Genomic DNA, 25,039 nt, shown 5'->3' with positions numbered 1-25,039 from the left:
GCTCTCTCACCGTATATAAAATGTCTGTCTTCTCAAAATTGTCTCATGTTCTTTTTCACTCTATCCTTCCAGACCCAAGAGAAAATATGTTCTGAAAATTTTCACCTTAGACAATAATACATGTTCTAGAATTTTGTAGAGATTCATTTATATTATATAATGTTTTTATATTTAGCTTTTCCCATTTAAGTTTATAAATGTGATGTCCATCCATCCTGTTGATTGAAAGAGTAGTCCATTCCTCTTTATTGCTAAGTATTATTCTATTGTATGAATATATTACAATTTTTAACCCATTTTCTGTTGATAGGCATTTAAATTGCTTCTAGGTTTTGGATATTTTTAATAAAATTCATAAACTTTATTATTTTTACAAATTTTTTCTTGAATATTCTAACCTCTCCTGGATAAAGTAAAATTATTGGGTTGATGGACAGGTATAGTTTTAGTTTTATTAAAAACATGCCAAAACTCTCCCCAAAGTGTTTTTACATTCCCACTAACAATGAGAAAGAATTTCAACTGATCTCCATCCCACCAACATTTGGTGTTGTTATCTTTTAAATTCATACCATTTTACGGAGTAAATAATAGTGTCCACAAGTTTTAATTTGTATGTCCACAATGATTAATGATGTTAGGCATTTTTCATGTGTTTATTAGACATTCATATATCATCCTTTGTGAAGTATCTCATCAAGTATTTTATCTATTTAAACTATGTTTTGTTTTGTTTTTTTGAAAGATAGCATTTTTTTAAAATTCTGAATACAAATCCTTGGTGAAACATGATTTGTGAATATTTTATCCCAGTCTATGCCCTGCCTTTTCATTTTCTTAATGCTATTTTTTTTTATGAAAAGAGGTTTTTGAGTTTGAAAAGACTAATTTTTTTGTTTCCCATGCTTATTGATTTTCTTATCCTAATAAGTCTTTGTCAACCCTGGGTCATAAATATGTCTTCTATCTTTGTTCTAAGACCTTTATAATTTTAGCTTTTGTATTTATATATATGAGCCATCTAGAATTAACTTTTGTATGTGGTAAGAGATAGAGGTCAAGATTATTATTTTTTTAATATAGATATACTGTTATTTCAGAGCCATTTGCTAAAAATACTTTCCTCTCTGTATCAAATTGCTTTGGTTCCTCTGCCAAAAATCAATTGGCCACATATGTTTTGGGTCTATTTCTAGGTTGTCCACCCAGTTGTGTTGCATTTATGCCATTTCACAGTGTTTTGATTACTGTAGATTTAGGGTAAGACTTATATTTCATTAGTGTAGTCCTTCCATTTTGTTATTTTTCTTTAAAAATATATTTTAAATACATTAAGTGCTCTGAATTTCAGTATGAATTTTACAATGAGATTTTCAATTTAATAAAAATTAAAAAGAAAAAGAAGTTACCAGAGGGGATGTGGGTGGGAGGATGGGTGAACTAGGTGATGGGAATTAAAGAGTACATTTATGATGAGCACTGAGTAATGTGTAGAATTATTGAATCACTGTATTGTATACCTCAAACTAATATAACACTGTATGTTAACTATACTGGAATTAAAATGAAAAACTTAATTAAAAAAATAAATAGAAAGGATGAGAGTGCCCATATCAACCTTGTTCTTGATTTTAGGAGGAATATATGAATCACCATTGATTATATTAGCTGTTAAGCTGCTCATATATGCTCTTTTGCTAATTAAAGTATCTCTCATCTATTTCTAGTTAGATGAGTGTGCTTTTGTGTTTTTAAAAATCATACATGAGTATTGAGTTTTCTCAAATATATTTTCTGAAAGTACAGAGATGATCATATGGTTTTGCTCTTTTGGTATTCTTTTTTCTTTTTTCCTTTATTTTGTTAATGAAAATGATCCTATGGATTGATTTTCAAAAGTTAAACCCACCTTGTTCTTTTTTTTTTTTTTAAGAATTTATTTATTTGACAGAGAGAGATCACAAGTAGGCAGAGAGGCAGGCAGAGAGAGAGAGGGAAGCAGGCTCCCTCCTGAGCAGAGAGCCCAATGCGGGGCTCGATCCCAGAACCCTGAGATCATGACCTGAGCCGAAGGCAGAGACCTAAACCACTGAGCAACCCAGGTGCCCCCCCACCTTGTTCTTATTGGATAAACCATAATTCTTCATGATATGCTACATGCTTTTAAAATGTTAATAAATGATCTGGTACTATCCTGTTAAAGATTTTACACCTATATTAATGAAACCTTGGTCCGTAGCTTGTCGTTCTTATATTTGTTATTCTTATGATCTCTTTTTCTGCCCTTTTTATTGGAGTTTTCATTACAAAGTAATTTGGGAAGTATTCCCTCCTCTTCTGCTTTTCAAATAAGTTTATATACAAGTGATATTAATTGTTCCTTAAATGTTCTATGTAATTCACCAACAAATTCTTCTGGGATGTTTGTTGTGGGAGAATTTTTAATTACAAAATTTGTATACATATATGGCTAAAAAGCTCTCTTATTTCTCCTTTTTTCCTTAATTGTAATTTGATTCTGTATTAATTTTAAGAGATTGTGAATATTTTACAGCTTTATTGAGATATATTTCACAGGCCATTACATTTACCCACCCAATTAAAGAATACAGTTCAGTAGTATCTAGTATATTCATTGAATTATGCAATCATTACCACAGTTAATTTTTTAACATTATCAACACTCTAAAAAGAAATGCTCAAACATTATCTGTAAATACCCATTTCCATGCCCCCTACCCCCCATCCCACCTGGCAACCAGCAATATATTTTCTTTTTTTTTTTTTTTTATTTCTTTTCAGCGTAACAGAACTCATTGTTTTTGCACCACACCCAGTGCTCCATGCAATACGTGCCCTCCATAATACCCACCACCTGGCTCCCCCAGCCTCCCACCCCCTGCCCCTTCAGAACCCTCAGGTTGTTTTTCAGAGTCCATAGTCTCTCATGGTTCATCTCCCCCTCCTATTTCCCTCAACTCCTTTCTCCTCTCCATCTCCTCATGTCCTCCGTGTCAGTTGTTATGCTCCGCAAATAAGTGAAACCATATGATAATTGACTCTCTCTGCTTGACTTATTTCAATCAGCATAATCTCTTCCAGTCCCGTCCATGTTGATACAAAAGTTGCGTATTCATCCTTTCTGATGGAGGCATCATACTCCATAGTGTATATGGACCACATCTTCCTTATCCATTCGTCCGTTGAAGGGCATCTTGGTTCTTTCCACAGTTTGGCGACCGTGGCCACTGCTGCTATGAACATTGGGGTACAGATGGCCCTTCTTTTCACTACATCTGTATCTTTGGGGTAAATACCCAGTAGTGCAGTTGCAAAGTCAGAGGGAAGCTCTATTTTTAATTTATTAAGGAATCTCCACACTGTTCTCCAAAGTGGCTGCACCAACTTGCATTCCCACCAACAGTGTAAGAGGGTTCCCCTTTCTCCACATCCTCTCCAACACACGTTGTTTCCTGTCTTGCTAATTTTGGCCATTCTAACTGGTGTAAGGTGGTATCTCAATGTGGTTTTAATGGGAGAAGATATTCACAAATGACAGTACAGACAAAGTACAGACAAAGGTTGATATCCAGGATCTGTAAAGAACTTCTCAAACTCAACACACACAAAACAGATAATCATATCAAAAAATGGGCAGAAGATATGAACAGACACTTCTCCAATGAAGACATACAAATGGCTATCAGATACATGAAAAAATGTTCATCATCACTAGCCAGCAATCTATTTTCAATCTCTATTGCTTTGCCTGTTCTGGATGATCCATGTAAACTGAACCACACAATATCTGTCCTTTGTGTAGCTTTGCTTACTTAGTGCAAAATTTTCAAAGTTCATCCATGTTGTAGAATGTAGTAGTGCTTTGTTCCTTTTGATGGCTAAAAATATTCCGTTGTATGTGTGTACCACAGTTTATCTATTCATCAGTTCATGAACATTTGAGTTGTTTCCACTATTTGACTAGTATGAATAATAACACCATGAACATTTGTGTCCAAGTTTTAGTGAGGTCAGGTTTTCTTTCTCTTGGATATATACATAGGAGACTTGCTAGTTTATATGGCAATACTATGTTTAATCTTTTGAGCACAAGCTAAACTGTTTTCCAAAGCAGATGCACCCTTTTATATTCGCACCAATATTATATGAAACTTCTAATTACTCCACATCATTGCTAACACTTGTTATTGTCTGTTGTGAAGTGGTGTCTCCTTGTGGCTTTGATTTGCATTTCCCTAATGACTGATGATGTTGAGCATCTTTTCACGTGCTTATTGGCCATTTATATACATTCTTGGCAAAATGTCTATTTAAAACCTCTGCCCACTTTTTGAGTTTGTTCGTCTTTTATTTTTGGGTTGTAAGAGCTCATTATGTATTCTGAACACTAGACCTTTATCTAATATGCAATTTGCAAATATTTTTGCCCATGTCACAGTTCTTTTTTCCACTGGATACAGCAGTTTTTAATTTTGTTGAAGTCCAGTTTATCTATTTTGTTCTTGTTGTTGCTCATGATTTTGGTGTTTACCTAAAAGTCCATTGCCAATCCAAAGTCATGAAGGTATACTCTTGTTCTCTTCTAAGGGTCTTAGAGTTTTACCTCATATTTGTCTTTGCTCCATTTCAAGTTAATTTTTATATGGTATAAGGTAAGTGTCTAATTATACTTAGATAAATACAGTTTGTCCCAGCACCATTTCTTGAAGAGACTGTTATGTCCTCCTTGATAAAAAAATTAACCAGCCAATGCTCTATGAATTTCTTTTTTGGACTTTTAACTCTATTCCATTGATTTATACCCCTAACCTCATACCAGTATCACACTGTTTTGATTATTGTAGTATTGTAGTCAGTTTTGAAGTAGGAAATTGTGTGTCATCCACCTTTGTTCTTCTTTTTTAAGACTATTTTGGCTATATGATATTCTTTGCAATTCCACATGAATTTTTCCATTTCTGTGAACTTTGACAGTTGCGATTTTGATAAATATTGAATTGATTCTGTAGACCACTTTAGGGAGAATTTCCTTCCTTTTTTATTTAAATTCAACTAGCCAATATATAGTACATCATTAGTTTTAGATATAGAGTTCAATAATTCATCTGTTACCTATAACACCTAGTGCTCATGACATCATGTGCTCTCCTTAATTGGAAGTATTTTAATACTAACCACACTAAGTATTCTAATCCATGAACTTGGTGTATCTTTCCACTTATGTCTTCTTTAACTTCTTTAAGCAATGTTTGTAGTTTTTAGTGTACAGGTCTTTATGCCTCACTAAATTTATCTCTAAATATTTTTTTCTTTTTGATGTTATTGAAAATGAAACTACTTTTTAAATTTCCTTTTGGGATTGATCATGTTTAGTGTATAGACAATTGATTTTTATGTGTTGACATTGTATACTTCAAATTTGCTGGATTTGTTTATTAGCTGTGTCTTTTGTGTGTGGATTTTCTGTATAAAAGACATTGTCGGGGCGCCTGGGTGGCTCAGTGGGTTAAAGCCTCTGCCTTCAGCTCAGGTCATGATCTCAGGGTCTTGGGATCGAGCCCCGCATCAGGCTCTCTGCTCGCAGGAACCTGCTTCCCCTCTCTCTCTTCCTGCCTGCCTCTCTGCCCACTTCTGGTCTCTATCTGTCAAATAAATAAATAAAATCTTAAAAAAAAAAGACATTGTCTTCTGGGAATAGCTGCACTTTTACTTCTTACTTTCCAGTTGGATGCCTATTTATTTTTCTTTCCTAATTGCTCTGGCCAGAAGTTCCAGTACAGTATTGAATAGAAATGGCAATAGTGGGCATCTTTGTCTAGTTCCTGATTTTAGCAGGAAAGCTTTCAGTCTTTCACAGTTGAGTATATTACCCATGTCTTTTTTTTTTCATAAATACCTTGTTATGAACTAAATATTGCACCCTCCAAAACTCATATGCTGAAATCCTAACTTCCAGTGTTACACTGTTAGAAAGTGGGGCCTTTGTAAGGGAACTAAGTCATGATGGTGGAGCCTTCATGCATAGGATTAGTGCCATTATTAAAAAGACCCTAGAGAGCCTCTAGGCTTCTTTCCACCACTTGAAGACACAGTGAGAAGACTGTCTATGTCTGTCAATGGACAAGGAAACTCACGCTCACAGATAGTGTACTGCCAGCACCTTGTCTTGAACTTCTTACCATCCAGAACTGTGAGAAATAAAGGTTTGTAGTTTAAGCCCCCTAGTCTGTGGCATTGTTTGTCATAGCAGTCAAAGTGACTAAAACTACCTTTTATCCTGCTTAAGAAGTTCCCTTTCACTCTGGGAGTTTTATTTTGTTGAATTTTTTCCTATTTTAGTTTTAGCAATCGAGATGGTTATGTAGATTGTTCATTTTATGAATGCTATGTACTACAGTCATTTATTCTTTTATGTTGATCTACTTTAACATCTGGAATAAATCCCATTTGATGATGGTGTATAATCCTTTTAATATGATCCCAGATTTTTTTTCTCGGATTTTGTTGAATATTTTTTCATCTATATGCATAAGAAATAATAGGTATGTAAATTTGTTTTGTTGTAAACTCTTCATTTGGCCTTGGTGTCAGGGCAATGTTGGTGCAATAGTTCAGTCCTCTTCTGTATTTTATAACAGTTTGAAAGTCTGTGTTAATTCTTCCTTAATTATTTGGTGGAAATCATCATTGAAACCAAATGATCCTGGGATTATCTTTTTTGAGAAATTTAGATTGTTGATTTCAACTCTTTACTAAGGTTGTTCAGATTATCCTTTTTGTTCTTTGGTTCGTTTTAGTAGTTTGTGTGTTTCCAGGAATTTTTTCATTTCATCTAAATAAGTAAGTTGATGTACAACTATTCATAGTATCTTCTTACAATTCCTTTTATTTCTCTAAGGTATATAGTGAGTTCCTCACTTTTAACCCCACTCTATTTATTTTTTCCTGCTCAGTGTAGTTCAAGTTTCATAGATCTTGCCATTCTTTTCAAATAACCAATTTTTGGTTTTGCTGATTCTCTGTGATTTTCTCTTTTCCATTTCACTTATATCCGGTCTAATCTTTATTATTTCCTTCCTTTTACTGCTTCTGGGATTAGCTTGCTCTTCTTTTGTTAGTTCCTTAAGATGTACAGTTTGAGAGAAACCTGGGTGGCTCAGTCAGTTAAGCATCCAACTCTTGAATTCAGCTCAGGTCATGATCTCAAGGTCATGAGAATGAGTCCTGTGTTGGGGGGGGTCTGCACTCAGCAGGGAGTCTGCTCAGGATTCTCTCTTTCACCTTCCATTGCCTCTCCCCCAACTCATGTGCTTTCTCTCTCTCTTTCTATCTCAAAATAAAAAAAAAAAAAAACCCTTTTTAAAAAGATACAGCTTGGTTACTTTTTACATCTTTCTTCATTCTTTTTTTTTTTTAGGTTATGTTCGTCACCATACAGTACATCATTAGTTTCTGATGTAGCGTTCCATGATTCATTGTTTGCATATAATACACAGTGCTCCATGCGATCTGTGCTCTCCTTAATACCCATGACCAGGCTCACTCATCCTCCCACCCCGTCTTCCTTCTAAAACCCTCAGTTTGTTTCCCAGAGTCCATAGTCTCTCAGGTTCATCTCTCACTCCAATTTCTCCCCTTCATTTTTCCCTTCCTTCACCTAATGTCCTCCATGCTATTCCTTATGTTCCACAAATAAGTGAAAACAGATGATAATTGACTTTCTCTGCTTGACTTATTTCACTTGGCATAATCTCCTCCAGTCCCATCCATGTCGATGCAAAAGTTAGGTATTCATCCTTTCTAATGGGTGAGTAATATTCCTTTGGTATGTGGACCATGTCTACTTTATCCATTCATCTCTTGAAGTGCATCTCAGCTCCTTCCATAGTTTGGCTATTGTGGACATTGCTGCTATGAACATTGGGGTGCATATGGCCCTTCTTTTCACTATATCTGTATCTTTGGGGTAAATACCCAATAGTGCAATTGCTGGGTCATATGGTAGCTCTATTTCTAATTTTTTGAGGAACGTCTACACTATTTTCCAAAGTGGCTATATCAACTTGTATTACCACCAACAGTGTAAGAGGGCTCCCCTTTCTCCACAACCTCTCCAACATTTGTTGTTTCTTGTCTTATCAAATTTTCCATTCTGATTTGTGGAAGGTGGTATCTCAATGTGGTTTTGATTTGAATTTCCCTGATGGCTAATGATGTTGAACATTTTTTCATGTGTCTGCTAGCCATCTGTTTGTCTACATTGGAGAAGTGTCTGTTCATGTCTTCGGCCCATCTTTTGACTTGATTATTTGGGTTTTGGGTGTTGAGTTTAGGGAGTTCTTTTTAGATCTTAGATATCAGTCCTTTGTCTGTAGTGTCATTTGCAAATATCTTGTCCTGTTCTGTGGGTTGCCTCTTTGTTTTGTTGAGTTTGTTATGCAGAAGATTTTTATCTTGATGAAGTCCCAAAAGTTCATTTTTTGCTTTTGTTTCCCTTGCCTTTGGAGACATGCCTTCAATAGGTTTGCTGTGACCTCTGTCAAAGAGGTTCCTGCCTATGTTCTCCTCTAGGATTTTGATGAACTGCTGTCTCACTTTGAGGTATTTCATCCATTTTGAGTTTATCTTTGTGTATGGTGTAAGAGAATGGTCCATTTCATTCTTCTGTATATAGCTGTCCAATTTTCCCAGCACCACTTATTGAAGAGACTGGCTTTTTGCCATTGGATATTGTTTCTTGCTTTGTCAAAGATTAGTTGACCATAGAGTTGAACATCCATATCTGGGCTCTCTATTCTGTTCCATTGATCTATGTGTCTGTTTCTGTGCTAGTACCATGCTGTCTTGGTGATCACAGCTTTGTAATATAGTTTGAATCAGGCAAAATGATGCCCCTAGCTTTGTTTTTCTTTTTCAACATTTCCTTGGCAATTTGGGGTCTTTTCTGGTTCCATACAAATTTTAGGATTATTTGTTCCACCACTTTGAAAAATGCTATTGGTATTTTGATTGGGATGGTGTTGAAAGTATAGATTGCTCTGGACAGCATAGACATTTTAAAAATGTTTATTCTTCTGATCCATGAGCATGGGATGTTATTCCATCTTTCTGTGTCTTCAGTTTCTTTCGTGAGTCTTCTGTAGTTCTTCAAGTACAGAACCTTTACCTCTTTGGTTAGGTTTATTACAAGGTATCTTATGGGTTTTGGTGCTATTGTAAATGGAATCCTCTAATTTCTCTTTCTACAGTTACATTATTAGTGTAATAAGAAAGGAAGTGATTTCTGTGCATTGACTTTGTATTCTGCCACATTACTGAATTGTATGAGTTCTAGTAATTTGAGGATGGTGTCTCGGGTTTTCCACATAAAGTATCATGTCATCTGCAAAGAGAGACAGTTTGACTTCTTCCTTGCCAATCTGAATATCTTTTATTTTTGTTGTTGTTGTTGTCTAATTGCTATTGCTAGGAATTCTAGTTCTATGTTGAACAATAGTAGTGAGAGTGGACATCCTTGTTGTGCTCCTGATCTCAATGGAAAGGAGGCTCTCAGCTTTTCCCCATAGAGAATGATATTCAGTGTGGGTTTTTCATAGGTGGATTTTATGAAGTTGAGGAATATCCCCTGTATTTCTGTACACTGAAGAATTTTAATCAGGAAATGATGTATTTTGTCAAATGCTTTTTCTGCATCAATTGAGAGGACCATGTGGTTCTTTTCTCTTCTCTTATGTGTTCTATCACATTGATTTGTTTGCGAATGTTGAACAACCCTTGCATCCCAGGAATAAATCCTACCTGGTCATGGTGGATAATCTTTTTTTTTTTTTTTAAGATTTTATTTGTTATTTATTTGACAGAGAGAGATCACAAGTAGACAGAGAGGCAGGCAGGCAGAGAGAGAGAGAGAGAGGGAAGCAGGCTCCCTGTCGAGCAGAGAGCCCGATGCGGGACTCGATCCCAGGACCCTGAGATCATGACCTGAGCCGAAGGCAGCGGCTTAACCCACTGAGCCACCCAGGCGCCCCTGGATAATCTTTTTAATGTACTGTTGGATTCTATTAGCTTAGATCTTGTTGAGAATTTTGACAACCACATTCATCAAGGATATTGGTCTGAAATGCTCCTTTTTGGTGGGGTCTTTGCCTGGTTTTGGATCAAGGTAATGCTGGCCTCATTGAAAGGATCTGGAAGTTTTCCTTCTGTTTCTTTTCTTTTTTTTTTTGAAACAGCTTCAGAATAGGTATTATTTCTTCTTGGGATGTTTGGTAGAATTCCCCAGGGAATCCATCAGGCCCTGGACTCTTGTTTTTTGGGGAGGTTTTTGACCACTGCTTCAATCTTGTTACGGGTTATTGGTCTCTTCAGGTTGTCAATTTCTTCCTGTTTCAGTCTTGGTAGTTTATAGGTTTCCAGGAATGCCTCCATTTCTTCTAGGTTGCTTAATTTATTGTCATGTAGATGTTGATAATAATTTCTGATAATTGTATTTATTTCCTTGGTTTTCTCTTTTCTTCTGGAAAAGTCTGGCCAGTGGTTTTTGATCTTATTAATTCCTTCAAAGAACCAGCTTCTAGTCTTGTTAATGTGTTCTACTGTATTTCTGGTTTCTAATTCATTGATCTCTGCTCTAATCTTATTTCCCTTCTCATGTGTGGGTTAGGTTTAATTTGTTATTGATTCTCCAGAGCTTTAAGGTTGTGAAGATGGTTTGTGTATTCAGGATTGTCCTGTTTTTTTGAATGAGGCTTGGATGGCTATGTATTTCCCCCCTTAGGGCTGCCTTTGTCATATACCATAACTTTGGGATTGATGTGTCTTTATTCTCATTGATTTCTATGAGTTGTTTAAGTTCTTCTTTGATTTCCTGATTGACCCAAACATTCTTGGGCAGGATGGTCTTTAGCTTCTGAGTGTTTGAATTTCTTTTGGACTTTTTTCTGTGATTGAGTTCTAGTTGCAAAGTACTGTGGTCTGAGAATATGCAGGGAATAATCTCAGTCTTTTAGTATCAGTTGAGACCCGATTTGTGACCCAGTATGTGGTCTATTCTTGGGAAAGTTCCATGCATGCTCAAGAGGAATGAGTATTCTGTAGTTTTAAGGTGGAATGTTACATATATATATATATATTCCTTCTGGCCCAGTGTGTCATCCAAAGTTCTTGTTTCTTTGTTGATTTTCTGCTTAGATGATCTGTCTATTGCTGAGAGTGGAGTGTTGAGATCTCCTACTATTAATGTATTATAATCAATATGTCTCTTTATTTTGGTTAACAGTTGGCTTATGTAGTTGGTTCCTCCCATGTTGAAGGCATAGATATTCACAATTGTTAGATCTTCTTGTTGGATAGACCCTTAGATCTTTTTGTTGGATAGACCCTTTAAGAATGAAATAAATAGTGTCCTTCTGTATCTCCAACTACAGTCTTTGGCTTAAAATCTAATTTGTCTGATATGACAATTGCTACCCTAACTTTCTTTTGAGGTCTGTTGGCATGAAAGAGTTCTCCATCCCTTCACTTTCAGTTTGAATGCATCTTTAGGTTCAAAATGAGTCTCTTGTAGACAGCATATGGATGGGTTCTGTCTTTTTATCTAATCTGCAACCCTATGCCATTTTATGGGAGCATTTAAGCTGTTCACATTGAGAGTGATTATTGAAAGATAAGATTTATTGTCATCGTGTTGCCTGTGAAGTCCTTGTTTCTATAGATGATCTGTCTATTTCTGTTCTATATCATTCTTGGGGTCTTTCTCTTTTTATAGAAACTCCCCCCCATAATATTTCTTGCAGGGCCAGCTTAGTGGTCACATATTCTTTCAATCTCTACTGGTCCTGGAAGCTCCTTATCTTTCCATCCATTCTGAATGACAGACTTGCTATATAAAGAATTCTTGGCTGCATATTTTTCTCATTTAGTACCCTGAATATGTCTTGCCAGCCCTTTCTGGCTTACCAGATCTCTGTGGACTGGTCTGACATTATTCTGATGTTCTTCCCTCTGTACTTAAGGAATCTCTTCCTGCTAACTGCCCTTAAGATGGTTTCCTTGGTTGTAAGATTTGCAAATTTTACTATTACATGCTAGGGCTTTGGTCTATTCTCCTTGATCTTGGGAGGGGTCTGCTCTGCCTCTAAGACACGAATGCTTGCTTCATTCCCCAGATTAGGGATGTTCTCAGCTATAATTTGCTCAAATATATCTTCTAGTCCTCTTTCTGTCTCCACCACCTCAGGGATCCCAATAATTCTGACATTGGAATATTTCATGGCGTCATTTATTTCTCTAATTCTGTTTTCATGGATTTTAAGCTGCTTGTTCCAGGTCTCCTCCTGCTCTTTCTTTTCTATCATTTTGTCTTCAAAGTCACTAACTCATTCACCCTAACTGTTAGGGTATCTAGATTAGATTGTATCTCATTGATAGCATTTTTAAGTTCTGCCAGATCTGCTCTCATTTCTGCCCTTAGTGAATCTATGTTGCCATTAATAGTTTTCTCCAGCCTGACTATCGTCTTCATAACTGCTACCCTGAAGTCTATTTCTGACATCTTGCATAGATCCATATTTATTAGATCTATGGGAGAGGCTATTCCCTCTGGGTCTTTTCTTTGCTGGAAGTTCCTCCTCCTAGTCATTCTGTTGCATTGTGGTTGAGGGGATATACAGCCAAAAATTTCAACCACAATCCAGTGCACCCTCTTAACTGATGATCCTCTGCCCTATAGAGATCCATACGTGTATAATCTTACATCTCAGGCTGGTTTCATGGGTTTTCAGAGTGGCTTGGTAGTTTTCTAGCTGAATTCAGGGGACTGGTTGAAAAGGAGTCCCCCATTCTTCTGCCATCTAGGTGGGAAGCAGATCTTTCTTCACTTTTAATATAGGTATTTGCAGCTGTAAATTTTTCTTTGCTCATAGTTTTTGCTGTATCTGATATATTTTGGTATGTTGTGGGTTTTTTTTTTTCATCTCAAATTATTTTCTAGTTGTTCTTGTGATCTTTCCTTTGATCCATTTTTTATTGAATAAAAAAGTAGGCACATTTCCTTGTTTCTGAACTGAGGGGCAAAGTTGACATAGTTGACTATGTTAGATACAGGTTTTTAAATAGATGCCCATTTTTCAAACTTAGGAAATATGCTTTTATTCCTATCTATTTAAGAGTATTTTTTAAGTTTTTATTCAAATCCTGGTTAGTTAACATGCAGTGTAATATTAGGTTCAGGAGCACAGTATAGTCATTCAACACTTCTGTACAACACCCTGTCCTCATCACGCATGCACTCCTTAGTCCCCATCACTTACTTAACCCATTTCCCACCACCCTCCTCCCTTCAGGTAACTTTACATCGGTTTGTTCTCTATATTTAAAACTCTGTTTCCTGGTTTTCCTCCTTTCTCCTGATTATGTTTATTTGTTTTGTTTCTTAAATTCCACATATGAGTAAAATGATATGCTATTTGTCTTTCTCTAGCTGACTTATTTCACTTAGCATAATACTTTCTAGTTCCATCCATGTCATTGCAAATGGCAAGATTTTATTATATTTTCCAGTTGAGTAAAATTCTGTTGTATGTATATACCACCTCTTCTTTATCCATTCATTTATCAGTGAACACTTGGGCTGTTCCCATGATTCAACTATTACAGATAATGCTGCTATAAACATCAGGGTGCTTGTATCCCTTTGAATTCATATCTTTGTATTCTTTTGGTAAATACCTAATAGTGCAACTGCTGGATCATAAAGTAGTTCCATTTTTAACTTTCTGAGGAAACTCCACACTGTTTTCTACAACAGCTGCACCAGTTTTCATTCCTGCCAGCAAGGTTCCTTTTTCTCCACATCCTCACCAACAGCTATTGTTTCTTGTCTTGTTGATTTTAGCCATTCTGGTGGGTGTGAGGTGGTATCTCACTGTAGTTTTGATTTACATTTCCCTGATGATGAGTGTTGAGCATCTTCCCATGTGTCTGTTGGCCATCTGGATGTCTTCTTTGGGAAAATTCCTATTCATGTCTTCTGCCCATTTTTAAAATTTTATTATTTAATTTTTGAGTGTTGGTTATATAAATTATTTATATACTTTGGACACTAACCCTTTATCAGATATGTCATTTACAAATATCTTCTCCCATTCTATAGCTTGCCTTTTAGTTTTGTTGATTCTTTCCTTCACTGTGCAGAAGTTTTTTATGTTGATGTAGTCCAAGTAGCCTACTTTTTAATTTTTTTTAATTTAAATTCAATTTAGTTACCATATAGTGTACTATTATTTTCAGGTATAGAATTTAGTGATTCATCAGTTGTGTATAACACCCAGTGCTCTTTATATCAAGTACCTTCTTTAATGCCCATCACCCAATTACCCAATCCCTCCATCTGCCTCCCCTCCAGCCACCCTCAGTTTGTTTCCTCGAATTAAGAGTCTCTTAAAGTTTCCTTCCATCTCTGTTTTCATCTTATTTTATTTTTCCTTCCCTTCTCCTATGTTCATCTGTTTTGTTTCTTAAATTCCACATATGAGTGAAATCATATGGTATTTGCCTTTCTCTGATTTTCTCATTTCACTTAGCATAATACCTGCTAGTTCCATCCATGTCATTGCAAATGGTAAGATTTCATTCATTTTGATGGCTGAATAATATTCCATTGTATATGTATACCACATCTTCTTTATCCATTCGTCTATCAGTGGACATCTGGGCCCAATAGCCTATTTTTACTTTTGCTTCATTTGCCGCAGAATACATAATCTAGAACGAAGTTGCTACAGCTGATGTCAAACCAGTTACTGCCTATGGTCTCCTGTAGGATTTTTATGGTTTCTGGTCTCATTTAAGTCTTTAATCAATTTTTAATTTATTTTTATATATGGTGTAAGAAAGTGGTAGATTTTCATTCTTTTGCATGTTGCTGTCCAGTTTTCCCAAAACCATTTGTTGAAGAAACATTCTTTTCCCTTTGGATATTCTTTTCTGCTTTGTCAAAGATTAATTGACCATATGGCTGTGATTCATTTCAGTGTTTTCTATCAGTTCTATTGACCAACTATCTGGATTTTTTGCCAGTACCATACTGTTTTGATCACTACAGCTATGTAATACAACTTGAAGTCCAGAATTGTGATGCCTCCATCTTTGCTTTTTTCCCTCCAAGGTTGCTTTGGCTATTCAGGATCTTTTCATACAAATTTTAGGATTGTTTGTTCTATCTCTGTGAAAAATGCTGTTGGTATTCTGATAGGTATGGCTCTAAATGTGGAGATTGCTTTGGGTAGTATAGATGTTTTTACAATATTTGTTCTTCCAATCCACAAGCACAGAATATCTTTCCATTTCTTTGTGTCATCTTCAATTTCTTTCATCAGTATGTTGTTATAGTTTTCAGACTACAGGTCTTTCACTTCTTTGGTTAGGTGTATTCCTAGATACCTTATTTTTTTGGTGCAATTGTAAGTGGGATCGATTCCTTAATTTCTCTTTCTCCTGCTTCATTATTGGTGTATAGAAATGTACCATATTTCTGTACAATGATTTTGTCTTCTGCAACTTTACTGAATTCACTTTTAGAATTCAGTTCTAGAAATTTTTGGTAGAGCCTTTCAGGTTTTCTGTGTACAGTATCATATCATATCATCTGCAAATGGTGAAAGTTTTACTTCTTTCTTGATGATTCAGATACCATTTTTTTTTCCTTTTGTTGTCTGAATTCTGTGGCTAGGACTTCCAGTACTGTGCTAAATAAAAATGGTGAGAGTGGGCATCCTTGTCTTGTTCCTGACAGTAGAGGAAAAACTCTCAGTTGTTTCCCATTTATCATGATATTAGCTGTGTGCTTTTTGTAAGTGGCCTTTACTGTGTTCAGGTATGTTCCCACTAAACCTACTTTGTTGAGGGTTTTTATCATTAATGGATGTTATACTTTGTCAAATACTCTTTCTGCATCTATTGAAATGATCATATGGTTCTTTTATTAATGTGGTGTATCATGTTGATTGATTTGCAAATATTGAACCACCTTTGGGACCCAGGGATAAATCCTACTTGGTTGTGGGGAATGATTCTTTTAATGTATTGCTGGATTCAGTTTGCTAGTATTTTATTAAGAAGTTTTGCATCCATGTTCATCAGGGATAATGGTCTGTAGTTCTCTTTTATTGGTATCTTTATCTGGTTTTTGATAGGGTAATGCTAGCCTCATAGAATGAATTTGGAAGTTTTCCTTTCTTTTCTATTTTTTGGAATAGTTTGAGAAGAAAAGTACTAACTCTTCTTTAAGCGTTTGGTAGAATTCCCCTGTGAAGCCATCTGGCCCTGGACTTTTGTTTTTTGGGGAGTTTTTTGATTACTGAATCCATTTCTTTGCTGATTATTGGTCTATTCAAGTTTTCTATTTCTTCCTTTTTCAGTTTTGGTAGTTTATTTGTTTCTAGGAATTTATACATTTCCTCCACATTGTCCAGTTTGTTGCCATATTTTTTTTATATTCTCTTATAATTGTATTTCTGTGGTGCTGGTTGTTATTTCTCCTGTTGTTTTTGTGATTTTATTTATTTGAGTCTTTTTTTTTTTCTTTTTGATAAGTCTGACTAGAGGTTTATCAATTTTATTAATTTTTTCAAAGAACTAACTCCTGGTTTCACTGATCTGTTCTATAGAGATTTTTTAGTTTCTGTATCACTTATTTCTGATCTAATATTATTATTTCCTTCCTTCTGCTGGATTTAGGTTTCATTTTTTGTTCTTTTCATAGCTCCTTTAGGTATAAAGTTGGGCTATTTGTTTGAGATACTTCTTCCTTCTTTAGGTAGACCTCTACAGCTGTGTATTTTCCTCTTAAGACCACTTTGCTGCATCCCAGGGGTTTTGGATTGCTGTGTTTTCTTTCTTTTTTTTTTTAATTTTTTATTTTTTCAACGTAATAGTATACCACTCCCAGTGCTCCATAAAATCCGTGCCCTCTACAATACCCACCAGCTGGATCCCCCAACCTCCCACACCCCCCCCCGCCCCTTCAAATCCCTCAGATTGTTTTTCAGAGTCCATAGTCTCTCATGGTTCACTTCCCCTTCCAATTTCCCTCAACTGTCTTCTCCTCTCCATCTCCCCTTGTCCTCCATGCTATTTGTTATGCTCCACAAATAAGTGAAACCATATGATAATTGACGCTCTCTGCTTGACTTATTTCACTCAGCATAATCTCTTCCAGTTTTGTCCATGTTGCCACAAAAGTTGGGTATTCATCCTTTCTGATGGAGGCATAATACTCCATAGTTCATATACACTGTGTTTTCATTTTCATTTGTTTCCATGAATTTTTTAAATTTCGTTGATTTCCTGGTTGACCCATTCATTGTTTAGTAGCATGTTGTCTAACCTCCATGTATTTTTTTCTTGTGGTTGAATTCTAGTTCCATAGCATTATGGTCAGAAAAGGTACATGGTATATTTTCAATCTTTTTATATTTACTCAGTCTATCCTGATTTGTGAACTAATATGTGATCTGTTCTGGAGAGTGTCCCAGGTACACTTGAAAAAAAAATGTGTATTCTGCTGCTTTAGGATGAAATATTCTAAATTTACCTGTTAAGTCCATCTGATCCAGTGTGTCATTCAAAGCCATTGTTTCTTTGTAGATTTTCAGCTTAGATGATCTGTCCATCGCTGTAAGTGGGGTGTTAAAGTTCCCTACTATTGTTGCATTATTACCAATGAGTTCCTTTATGTTTGTTATTAATTATTTTATATATTTGGATGCTCTCATGTTGAATGCATAAATATTTACAATTGTTAGATCTTCTTGTTGGATTGTCCCCTTTATTATGACATAGTGCCTTTCTTTATCTTTTGTTACAGTGTTTTAAAATCTAATTTTACCAACATAACTATTGTTACTCTAGCTTCCTTTTGACATCCATTTGCAAGATAAATGTTTTTTCATCCCTTCACATTCAATCTGCAGGTGTCTTTAGGTCTAAAATGAGTCTCTTATAGACAGCATATAGATGGGTCTTGTTTTTTTATCCATCTGACACTGTATGTCTCTTGATTAGAGCCTTTAGTCCATTTACTGAGAATACTTTTTAGTCCATTTACTGAGAATATTTTTTAAACTACAAATATATAATGGCATGTGTCAAATATTTTAGTGCATTTTTTGAGATTATTGTATTCATTTCTCAATTAATGTAGTGAATTATGTTAAAAGATTTTGGATTTTAAACAAACCTGGCATTCTTGCATTCCCACTTGATTATGATGTTCTTTCCTTTTTACATATTGCCAGCTTTGATTTGCTAATATTTCATTAAGGTTTTATGTCTTTACATTTACCAGAAATATTGGTCAGTAGTTTTTTTCTCATAAAATACTCAACTTTTGACATAAGTTTATACTTGCTTAACAAAATTAATTAGAAATTGTTCTCTCTTCAATTTTCTGAAAGATTATGTGACATAAAATTATCTCTTCTTCATTAAATGTTTGATAAAAATCACCAATTAAATTATCTGGCCCCAGGTGTTTTTGTGTGATGATGAGGTGAAGGGTTTTGGAAATAAACTTCATTTCCTTAATAGATACAGATTATTTTTTTGAGGCAATTGTAAGTTATCATTTCTAAGTAATTTTTGATGTTATCTAAGGTGTCAAATTTATTGATATAGTTTTCATAATGTTCCTTATTATATTTTTAACATCTGGAGGATCTTTAATGACATCCTGCTTTCATTTCTGATATTGGCATTTGTTTGCTCACTCATATGCATTCTCTCTCTCTCTTTGAATCATCTCTATCTCTATCTCTACTTCTATCTCTTCTTGTCTTCCTAGTTACATCAAGCGTGTTAATATTTTCAAAGAACCTACTGTTTATTTTTGTTAATTTCTCCATTGTTTGTATTCTATTTCATTGATTTTTGCTCTTATCTTTGTTATTTCCTTCCTTCCATTTAATTTGGGTTTATTTTGCTATTTTTCTATTTTCTTGAGATAAGAATGTAGATTATTGATCTGTGAACTTTCCTTTATTGTAATGTAAGAATTTTAATGTAGACATTTTCTTTACAAATTACTTTATCTGTAGATACCCCATCCCCTCCCATTGGCATGCTATATTTTTTTTTATTTTCATATAGTTGAAATATTTTTCTCTAATTTTTTCATGATTTCTTTTTATTTTTTAATATAATTATACTTTCATTAGAAATCATACTCTATAAGAATTATATCTTTTGGAATTTTTAATACTTATTTTATGGACTCATACAGTCTTTCTGTATGAAGATTTTATCTATACCTCAAAACAATGTGTACACTAATTACACAATCTGTAGCATCGCCATGGGTCACATATTTATGCTTCTCTGCATGCATATTAATGGTTATTATACACTAGGCATTATGGTTTACATAATCCAGACACTCTTGAATTCCATTGTTTTCTTTTAGAGATTGTTGAAATTTGTTCTTTCAAGCAGTTAAATTCCTGACCCATCACCTTCACCTTGAAACTTAATTTTTACACTTTTAGGGTTGGTCAGTGAAAAGCAAAGGTTTTACCAAGTGATTCTTACCTTTATCAACTTGAATTCCAAACTCAGTTAGCCTTGCACCAAGAAACCACTGAAATCTCTGCTTGTGTTTTTCAGCCTTTTACTGTAGTTTTCCATTGGCTCTTTGCTCTTTGGACTCTTCCCTATACAAACACAGTTCATGATTTAACCAAACATTTGAAGAAAGTTCATACCCATATTTTGGGGCAACTCTCACTTTGCATTGCTCCTTTCCAGGATACCTCTCTTCAATTTCTAATGATTCTGGCAATTATAAGCTTCTTATTTTTTTTTAACATTTTAAGCCCATAGGATGGTGATTTTCTATTGAAGTGCTTGCATTCCTCTTTTATGAAAACCAAGGAGTGTCTTAGGGGAAAAATCTTATAATCATGAATCTCACCCAGTGTACTCTCCTTTATTCAAAGATTGAATCCCCTCCAGTTTCTGACTGATTTCAGTCTCCTGTGCCTTCAAACAGTTATATTTTTAAAAATTTGTACTCAGTCTATAAGTACCTGTGGAGAGGATTATTCTGAAACAAACTGTTCTGCCACTATCAGAAACAGAACTAAAGACACACATTTAAAAAAAAAAAAACACAGCTGCAATATTACAGGAAAAAAATACACATTTTTAAATGAAAATACTAGAAGACTCAACTCTTGTGAAACTTCCACTTAAAAAGCCCAACTAAATGTCATTTGATTATCACTATGTGCAGTACACTGTTAGCAACATGAACAATTTTTATAAAACATATAAATTTATTTTGGAAAGATGGCTTCAATAAGTTAATTATACATATACATTGGACAGAATTATTATGAAAAATCCAATAAAAAGTTTAATTAAGGATCTAAATTATACATTTAATCATAGTTTTAAACTGCACAAAACTAATTTACATGTATTTTCACTTGAAAAATGTTTAATGTAAGATGAACATTGCATTTCTTTACAGTCTCAACTGTATTAGTTATTTCTGCTGCAGAAATGGCAATGCATCTTTTTATTAAGTTTATTTTTGCTGAACCTGCAGTCTATTGAAAAACTTAGTTCTTGCCTTTCTTGAATCCTCAATGCTGAAATTAGGAATTTCTTTACCTTTTTTGAACATTGTATTCACCCAAAATGCACCTGTAGGCCTAGTGTGATGTATGTTTTGCTTATTCAGAGAGGTGCTGCTTGTAAGAATGGCTGCCAGGGGCTTTGAGGTTTTTGTTATGACTTTATTAGTTTAGAAAAACCCATGTAAATCACCAGCTGTTTTTCCTATATCATATGAAAGTCAGATAAGCAACAGCATTCTTAATATTTTGAGGAGTGACTTGGGAGCCATAAAACTTAAGTGAAATCTTATTTCCACACAACCTTTGAAATAGGCTTTACACTCCTTTTTTTTGGCACCCAAATTAACATACAATGTATAGATAATGGACATTTATGTATTTAAGCTATTGTTTAGTTTAAAGATTCTTATCTCATTGGTAAACTTACATATATTCTATTTTTTATAATTATTAATAACATCACAAACCTGTTTTTGATTATCCTTAATTTTGTAAGAAACTGCTAAATTGTCTTCCAAAATAGCTATACTAATTTGCCTTCCCACCAGCAGTTACTGAGAATTCTTTTTGCTTTACATCCTCATCAGTATTTGGTATTTTCAGTGTTCTGGACTTTAGCCATTTGAATAGGTTAGTAGTGGTATCACAATGTTGTTCTAATTTGCAGTTCCCTAATGACATGTTCAGCATGTTCACAAATATGTACCAAAGCCACATAATGGAAGAAAATATTGGCAAATCAAATACCCAACAAAAGACCTATATCTAGAATACAAAAAGACTCCTCAAAATTGAAAAATTAGAAAACAAACAACTTAATTTTTAAATGGGCAACATGCATCAATCCATACTTCAGTGTAGTTGACATATGGATGTTAAATATGTTGAATAAGCACATGGAAAATTTCTCTACATCATTAGCCATTACAGAAATGCAAATTAAATTCATGATTCAAATGGGAAAAAATGTTATGTTGGACTTCCTTAATATTTAAAAACACTTCCCAGGGCTGACAACAGAGTAAGGCTGGATTCTGTGAGGTCCTGTGTGTACTAGGGTAGTAGGCCTCCTCGGTCCTCCTCAAGTCCATCATATTTACTCCTGACAGGGCCTGCATGCCTGCTCCATCTGCTGACCTGAGAATGGGCCCTCAGGTTAAGGCCACCATGTCCTGAGATGCCAGAAAAAGAAGTCAAGGAGATGCAGAGTTGTCTTTACCTGATGCCCATTCCTGAGGACTCTCGGGATTGACAGTGAGGGTAGATTTCTGTGAGAATCCATCTATCTGCGATGAGAGGTCCCCTCTGTCCTCCCACTGTGTTCTCACTTTGATTCATGGCAAAGTCTAGGATTCCTCCTTCTGCTGAACCAATATTGTACTCCTCAGAAAAATTTCATCTCACTCAACCTCCAAAGATGGAAGTCCAGATATACCACACCAGGGAAACTGCTTGTGTCTTCTGAAGGCAGACAGCAAGCAGGGAAAGGCTGGGGTCCCCCTCTGTTAGCAGCAAAATGTCCCTCAGTCCTTCCTCAGAGGACTTAACTTGAAGCCTGGCCCCTTATCTGCTTATCTGAAGCCCCATGCTGCGGAGGAAGCCTCACACCCAGTCCCTCAAGCTCCTAAGATGGAAGTTTGGAAATAACACATCTGGAAACCCTGTCTTGAGCTTTTTTGGAGGCTGACCTCAGGAGCAGGGTGGGACTGAGGTGCCCTGTATCTGGTGGGAGATCCCTTCTGCTCTTCCTTAGAAGCCCCACCTGGAAACCCAGGAAGACCTGGGACTCTTCCCTCTTTTGTCCTGAGTCAGGCCCCCTCAGATGATTCTGGGCTTCCCTCAGACTCCATTGATCAGGTCAGGTAACACCAGATGTTTCTCAGGATCAAGCAGGACTGGGGCTCCTTCATCTAAAGTTGGAGGTCTCTTCAGTCCTTCCTTAAAGTCCTCCATTTGATGACTTGCTGGGATCAGATTAAAAATGGCAAATTGAAAAGTGTAAATGTCAAAGACAAAAAAAAATACAAGAATCTAATGAGCTGGAATTAGGCAAAGAACTCCCAAAAATGGCACCAAAAAATAATTCAAAAAGAAAAATAATAAATTAGACATCATCAATATTTAAAAATTTTATCTCTCTGAGAAAGAAATGCTTAAGAGAAGACAAGTCAAGCTACAGACTGGAAAACAATATTTGCAAATCAACTTAGGATCTGTATCCAGAATATATAAAGGGCCCTTAAAATTGAAAAAAATAAAATGAAAAGAAAACAATTTTTAAATGGGTAGAATATACTTCACTAAAATTAATGTATGCATGTTAAATAAGCCCATGAAAACATTTTCTACATTATTAGCCATTAAAGAAAAGCAAATTAAAAACACAGTAAGATACAACTTTTGAGAATAGATTTAAAAAATAACATTTACATTACTAAGCACGAACAAGGATGTACAACAACATGAACTCTCATGGATTGCCCCAGTGAATGTAAAATTGAACAGTCACTGTGGGCAATGACTTTGTAATTTCTTATATACATACACACTTATCATTTGACTCAACAAGCTCATGCCTGGGAGAAATAAAACTTATGCTCACCCAAAAATCTATACATGATTGTCTGTGATAACTCTATTCATAAATGACAAAAGCTGAAAACAATCCAAAGTCCTCACAAGGATGAATGAATTAATGAACTGAGGTGTATGCATATAATGGAATACCACTAAGCAGCAAAAGGGATAAACTACTGACACACAGAACAATTTAGAAAACTCTCAAAGACTGTTTACTAGGTAAGCAAAGCCAGTATCGTTAAGTTATAGACTCTATTACTTCAATTATGTGACACTCTTTGAAATATATAACTACGGATGTGGAAAACAGATGAGTGGTTTTCAAGGTTAGGTGTCATTCAGGTTAGGCATCAGAAAAGTATATAAATGCAAATAGCACATGGAAGGGTTTTTAATTTTTTTGTAGGGTGCAGTTATGGAACCATTCAGTATCCTGATTATGGTGGTGGTTACACAAATCTAGACAGAGGTAAAAATCTTGGCACTGTACACCAAAGAAGTATTATTGTTTGCTATTTAAAAAAATAAAATGAAAATGGAAAAGAAGGTAACTAGATAATTAAAATAATGTCAGAAAAAAATTAACTTCATAAGAAGGGAAGTTACCAAGAATAAATATCATATTACATAATGTTAAAAGAGTCAAATTATCAAGATGACATAGCAGTCCTTAATATGTACAGACTTAAAGCAGAGTTGCAAAACACATTAACTAAAAAAAACTGAGAGACTGGGAAATAAGAAATAGTTGAAGCTACAATTATATTTGGAGATATCATCATTCCTCTCTGTATAAATAATCAAATAATTAAAACATGAAACCTGAAAAAGAATATTAACTAAATTGACTTACTTGGCATTTACAAAACACTCCAACAGCAAAATGTACATTCTATTCTAGTGCACTCAGAACATTCACACAGATTGTAAAACACTTGACAATTTTTTCAAAAATGGAAATTACACATTTCTCTACCCATAATAGAATTAAAGCAAAGAATAAAACTAAAGAAATATGTAAAAAGTCACCAAATTTTTGGAAACTAAACAACACATTTTTACCAACCCTACCTGAAAGAAATTATTCAGGAACATTAGGAAATATTTCCAACTAAATGAAAATGAAAAGAGGACACATCCGAATTTAAGGGATTCAGCTAATGCTATGCTGAAAGGTAAATTTATGTCATTAAATGTTTTTATGTGGCTTAATAAAGACCCAAATATTTCACCTTAAGTATAAAAAGAAAAATAAGTCCAACCCAAGTAAACCAGAAGAATGGGAATAATATAGATAAGAGCAGAAAGAAATCAATGAAATTGAATTTAGAAAAACAATGGCTGTCTATGAAACAACATTGGTTCTTTGAAAAGATCGAAGAAGCTAAAATATCTGCTGCTGTTCTGAGAAATTAAAATTAAAAGAGGTCGAGAAACAATGGTGTAGGACCTAGCTTAAAGTATAAGGAACAATATACAGAGAAAGGGACATATCACACAATTGCTTTCAGAAAGCGAAAAAATGACAAAAACCTGTCATAAACTTTTGGCAGTGCCAGAAAACCAGGCAGCAAAACTGGAATTCAGTGCATTGGGTATATTAGGGTCCACACAGATAGACGCCTCTGTAGGAGCATGATGAAATCCCTGTCTAGGAAAGGGTCTTCCATCCACTGTGGTCAGGAAAAGCCTAGAGTTCTGTGTTTGAGTGTAAGAATCCACTGCCCTGGGGGTCAAGGAAAGAAAGCATGCTGAGTTGGTAGGGACTCTGGGCTTAACAATCCTTATTTTGATCATATAAT

This window comes from Lutra lutra, chromosome X, assembly GCF_902655055.1.
Source record: "Lutra lutra chromosome X, mLutLut1.2, whole genome shotgun sequence".
Taxonomy (NCBI): Eukaryota; Metazoa; Chordata; class Mammalia; order Carnivora; family Mustelidae; genus Lutra; species Lutra lutra.
The sequence above is the reverse complement of the archived record's forward strand: the minus strand, read 5'-3'. Positions refer to the sequence as shown.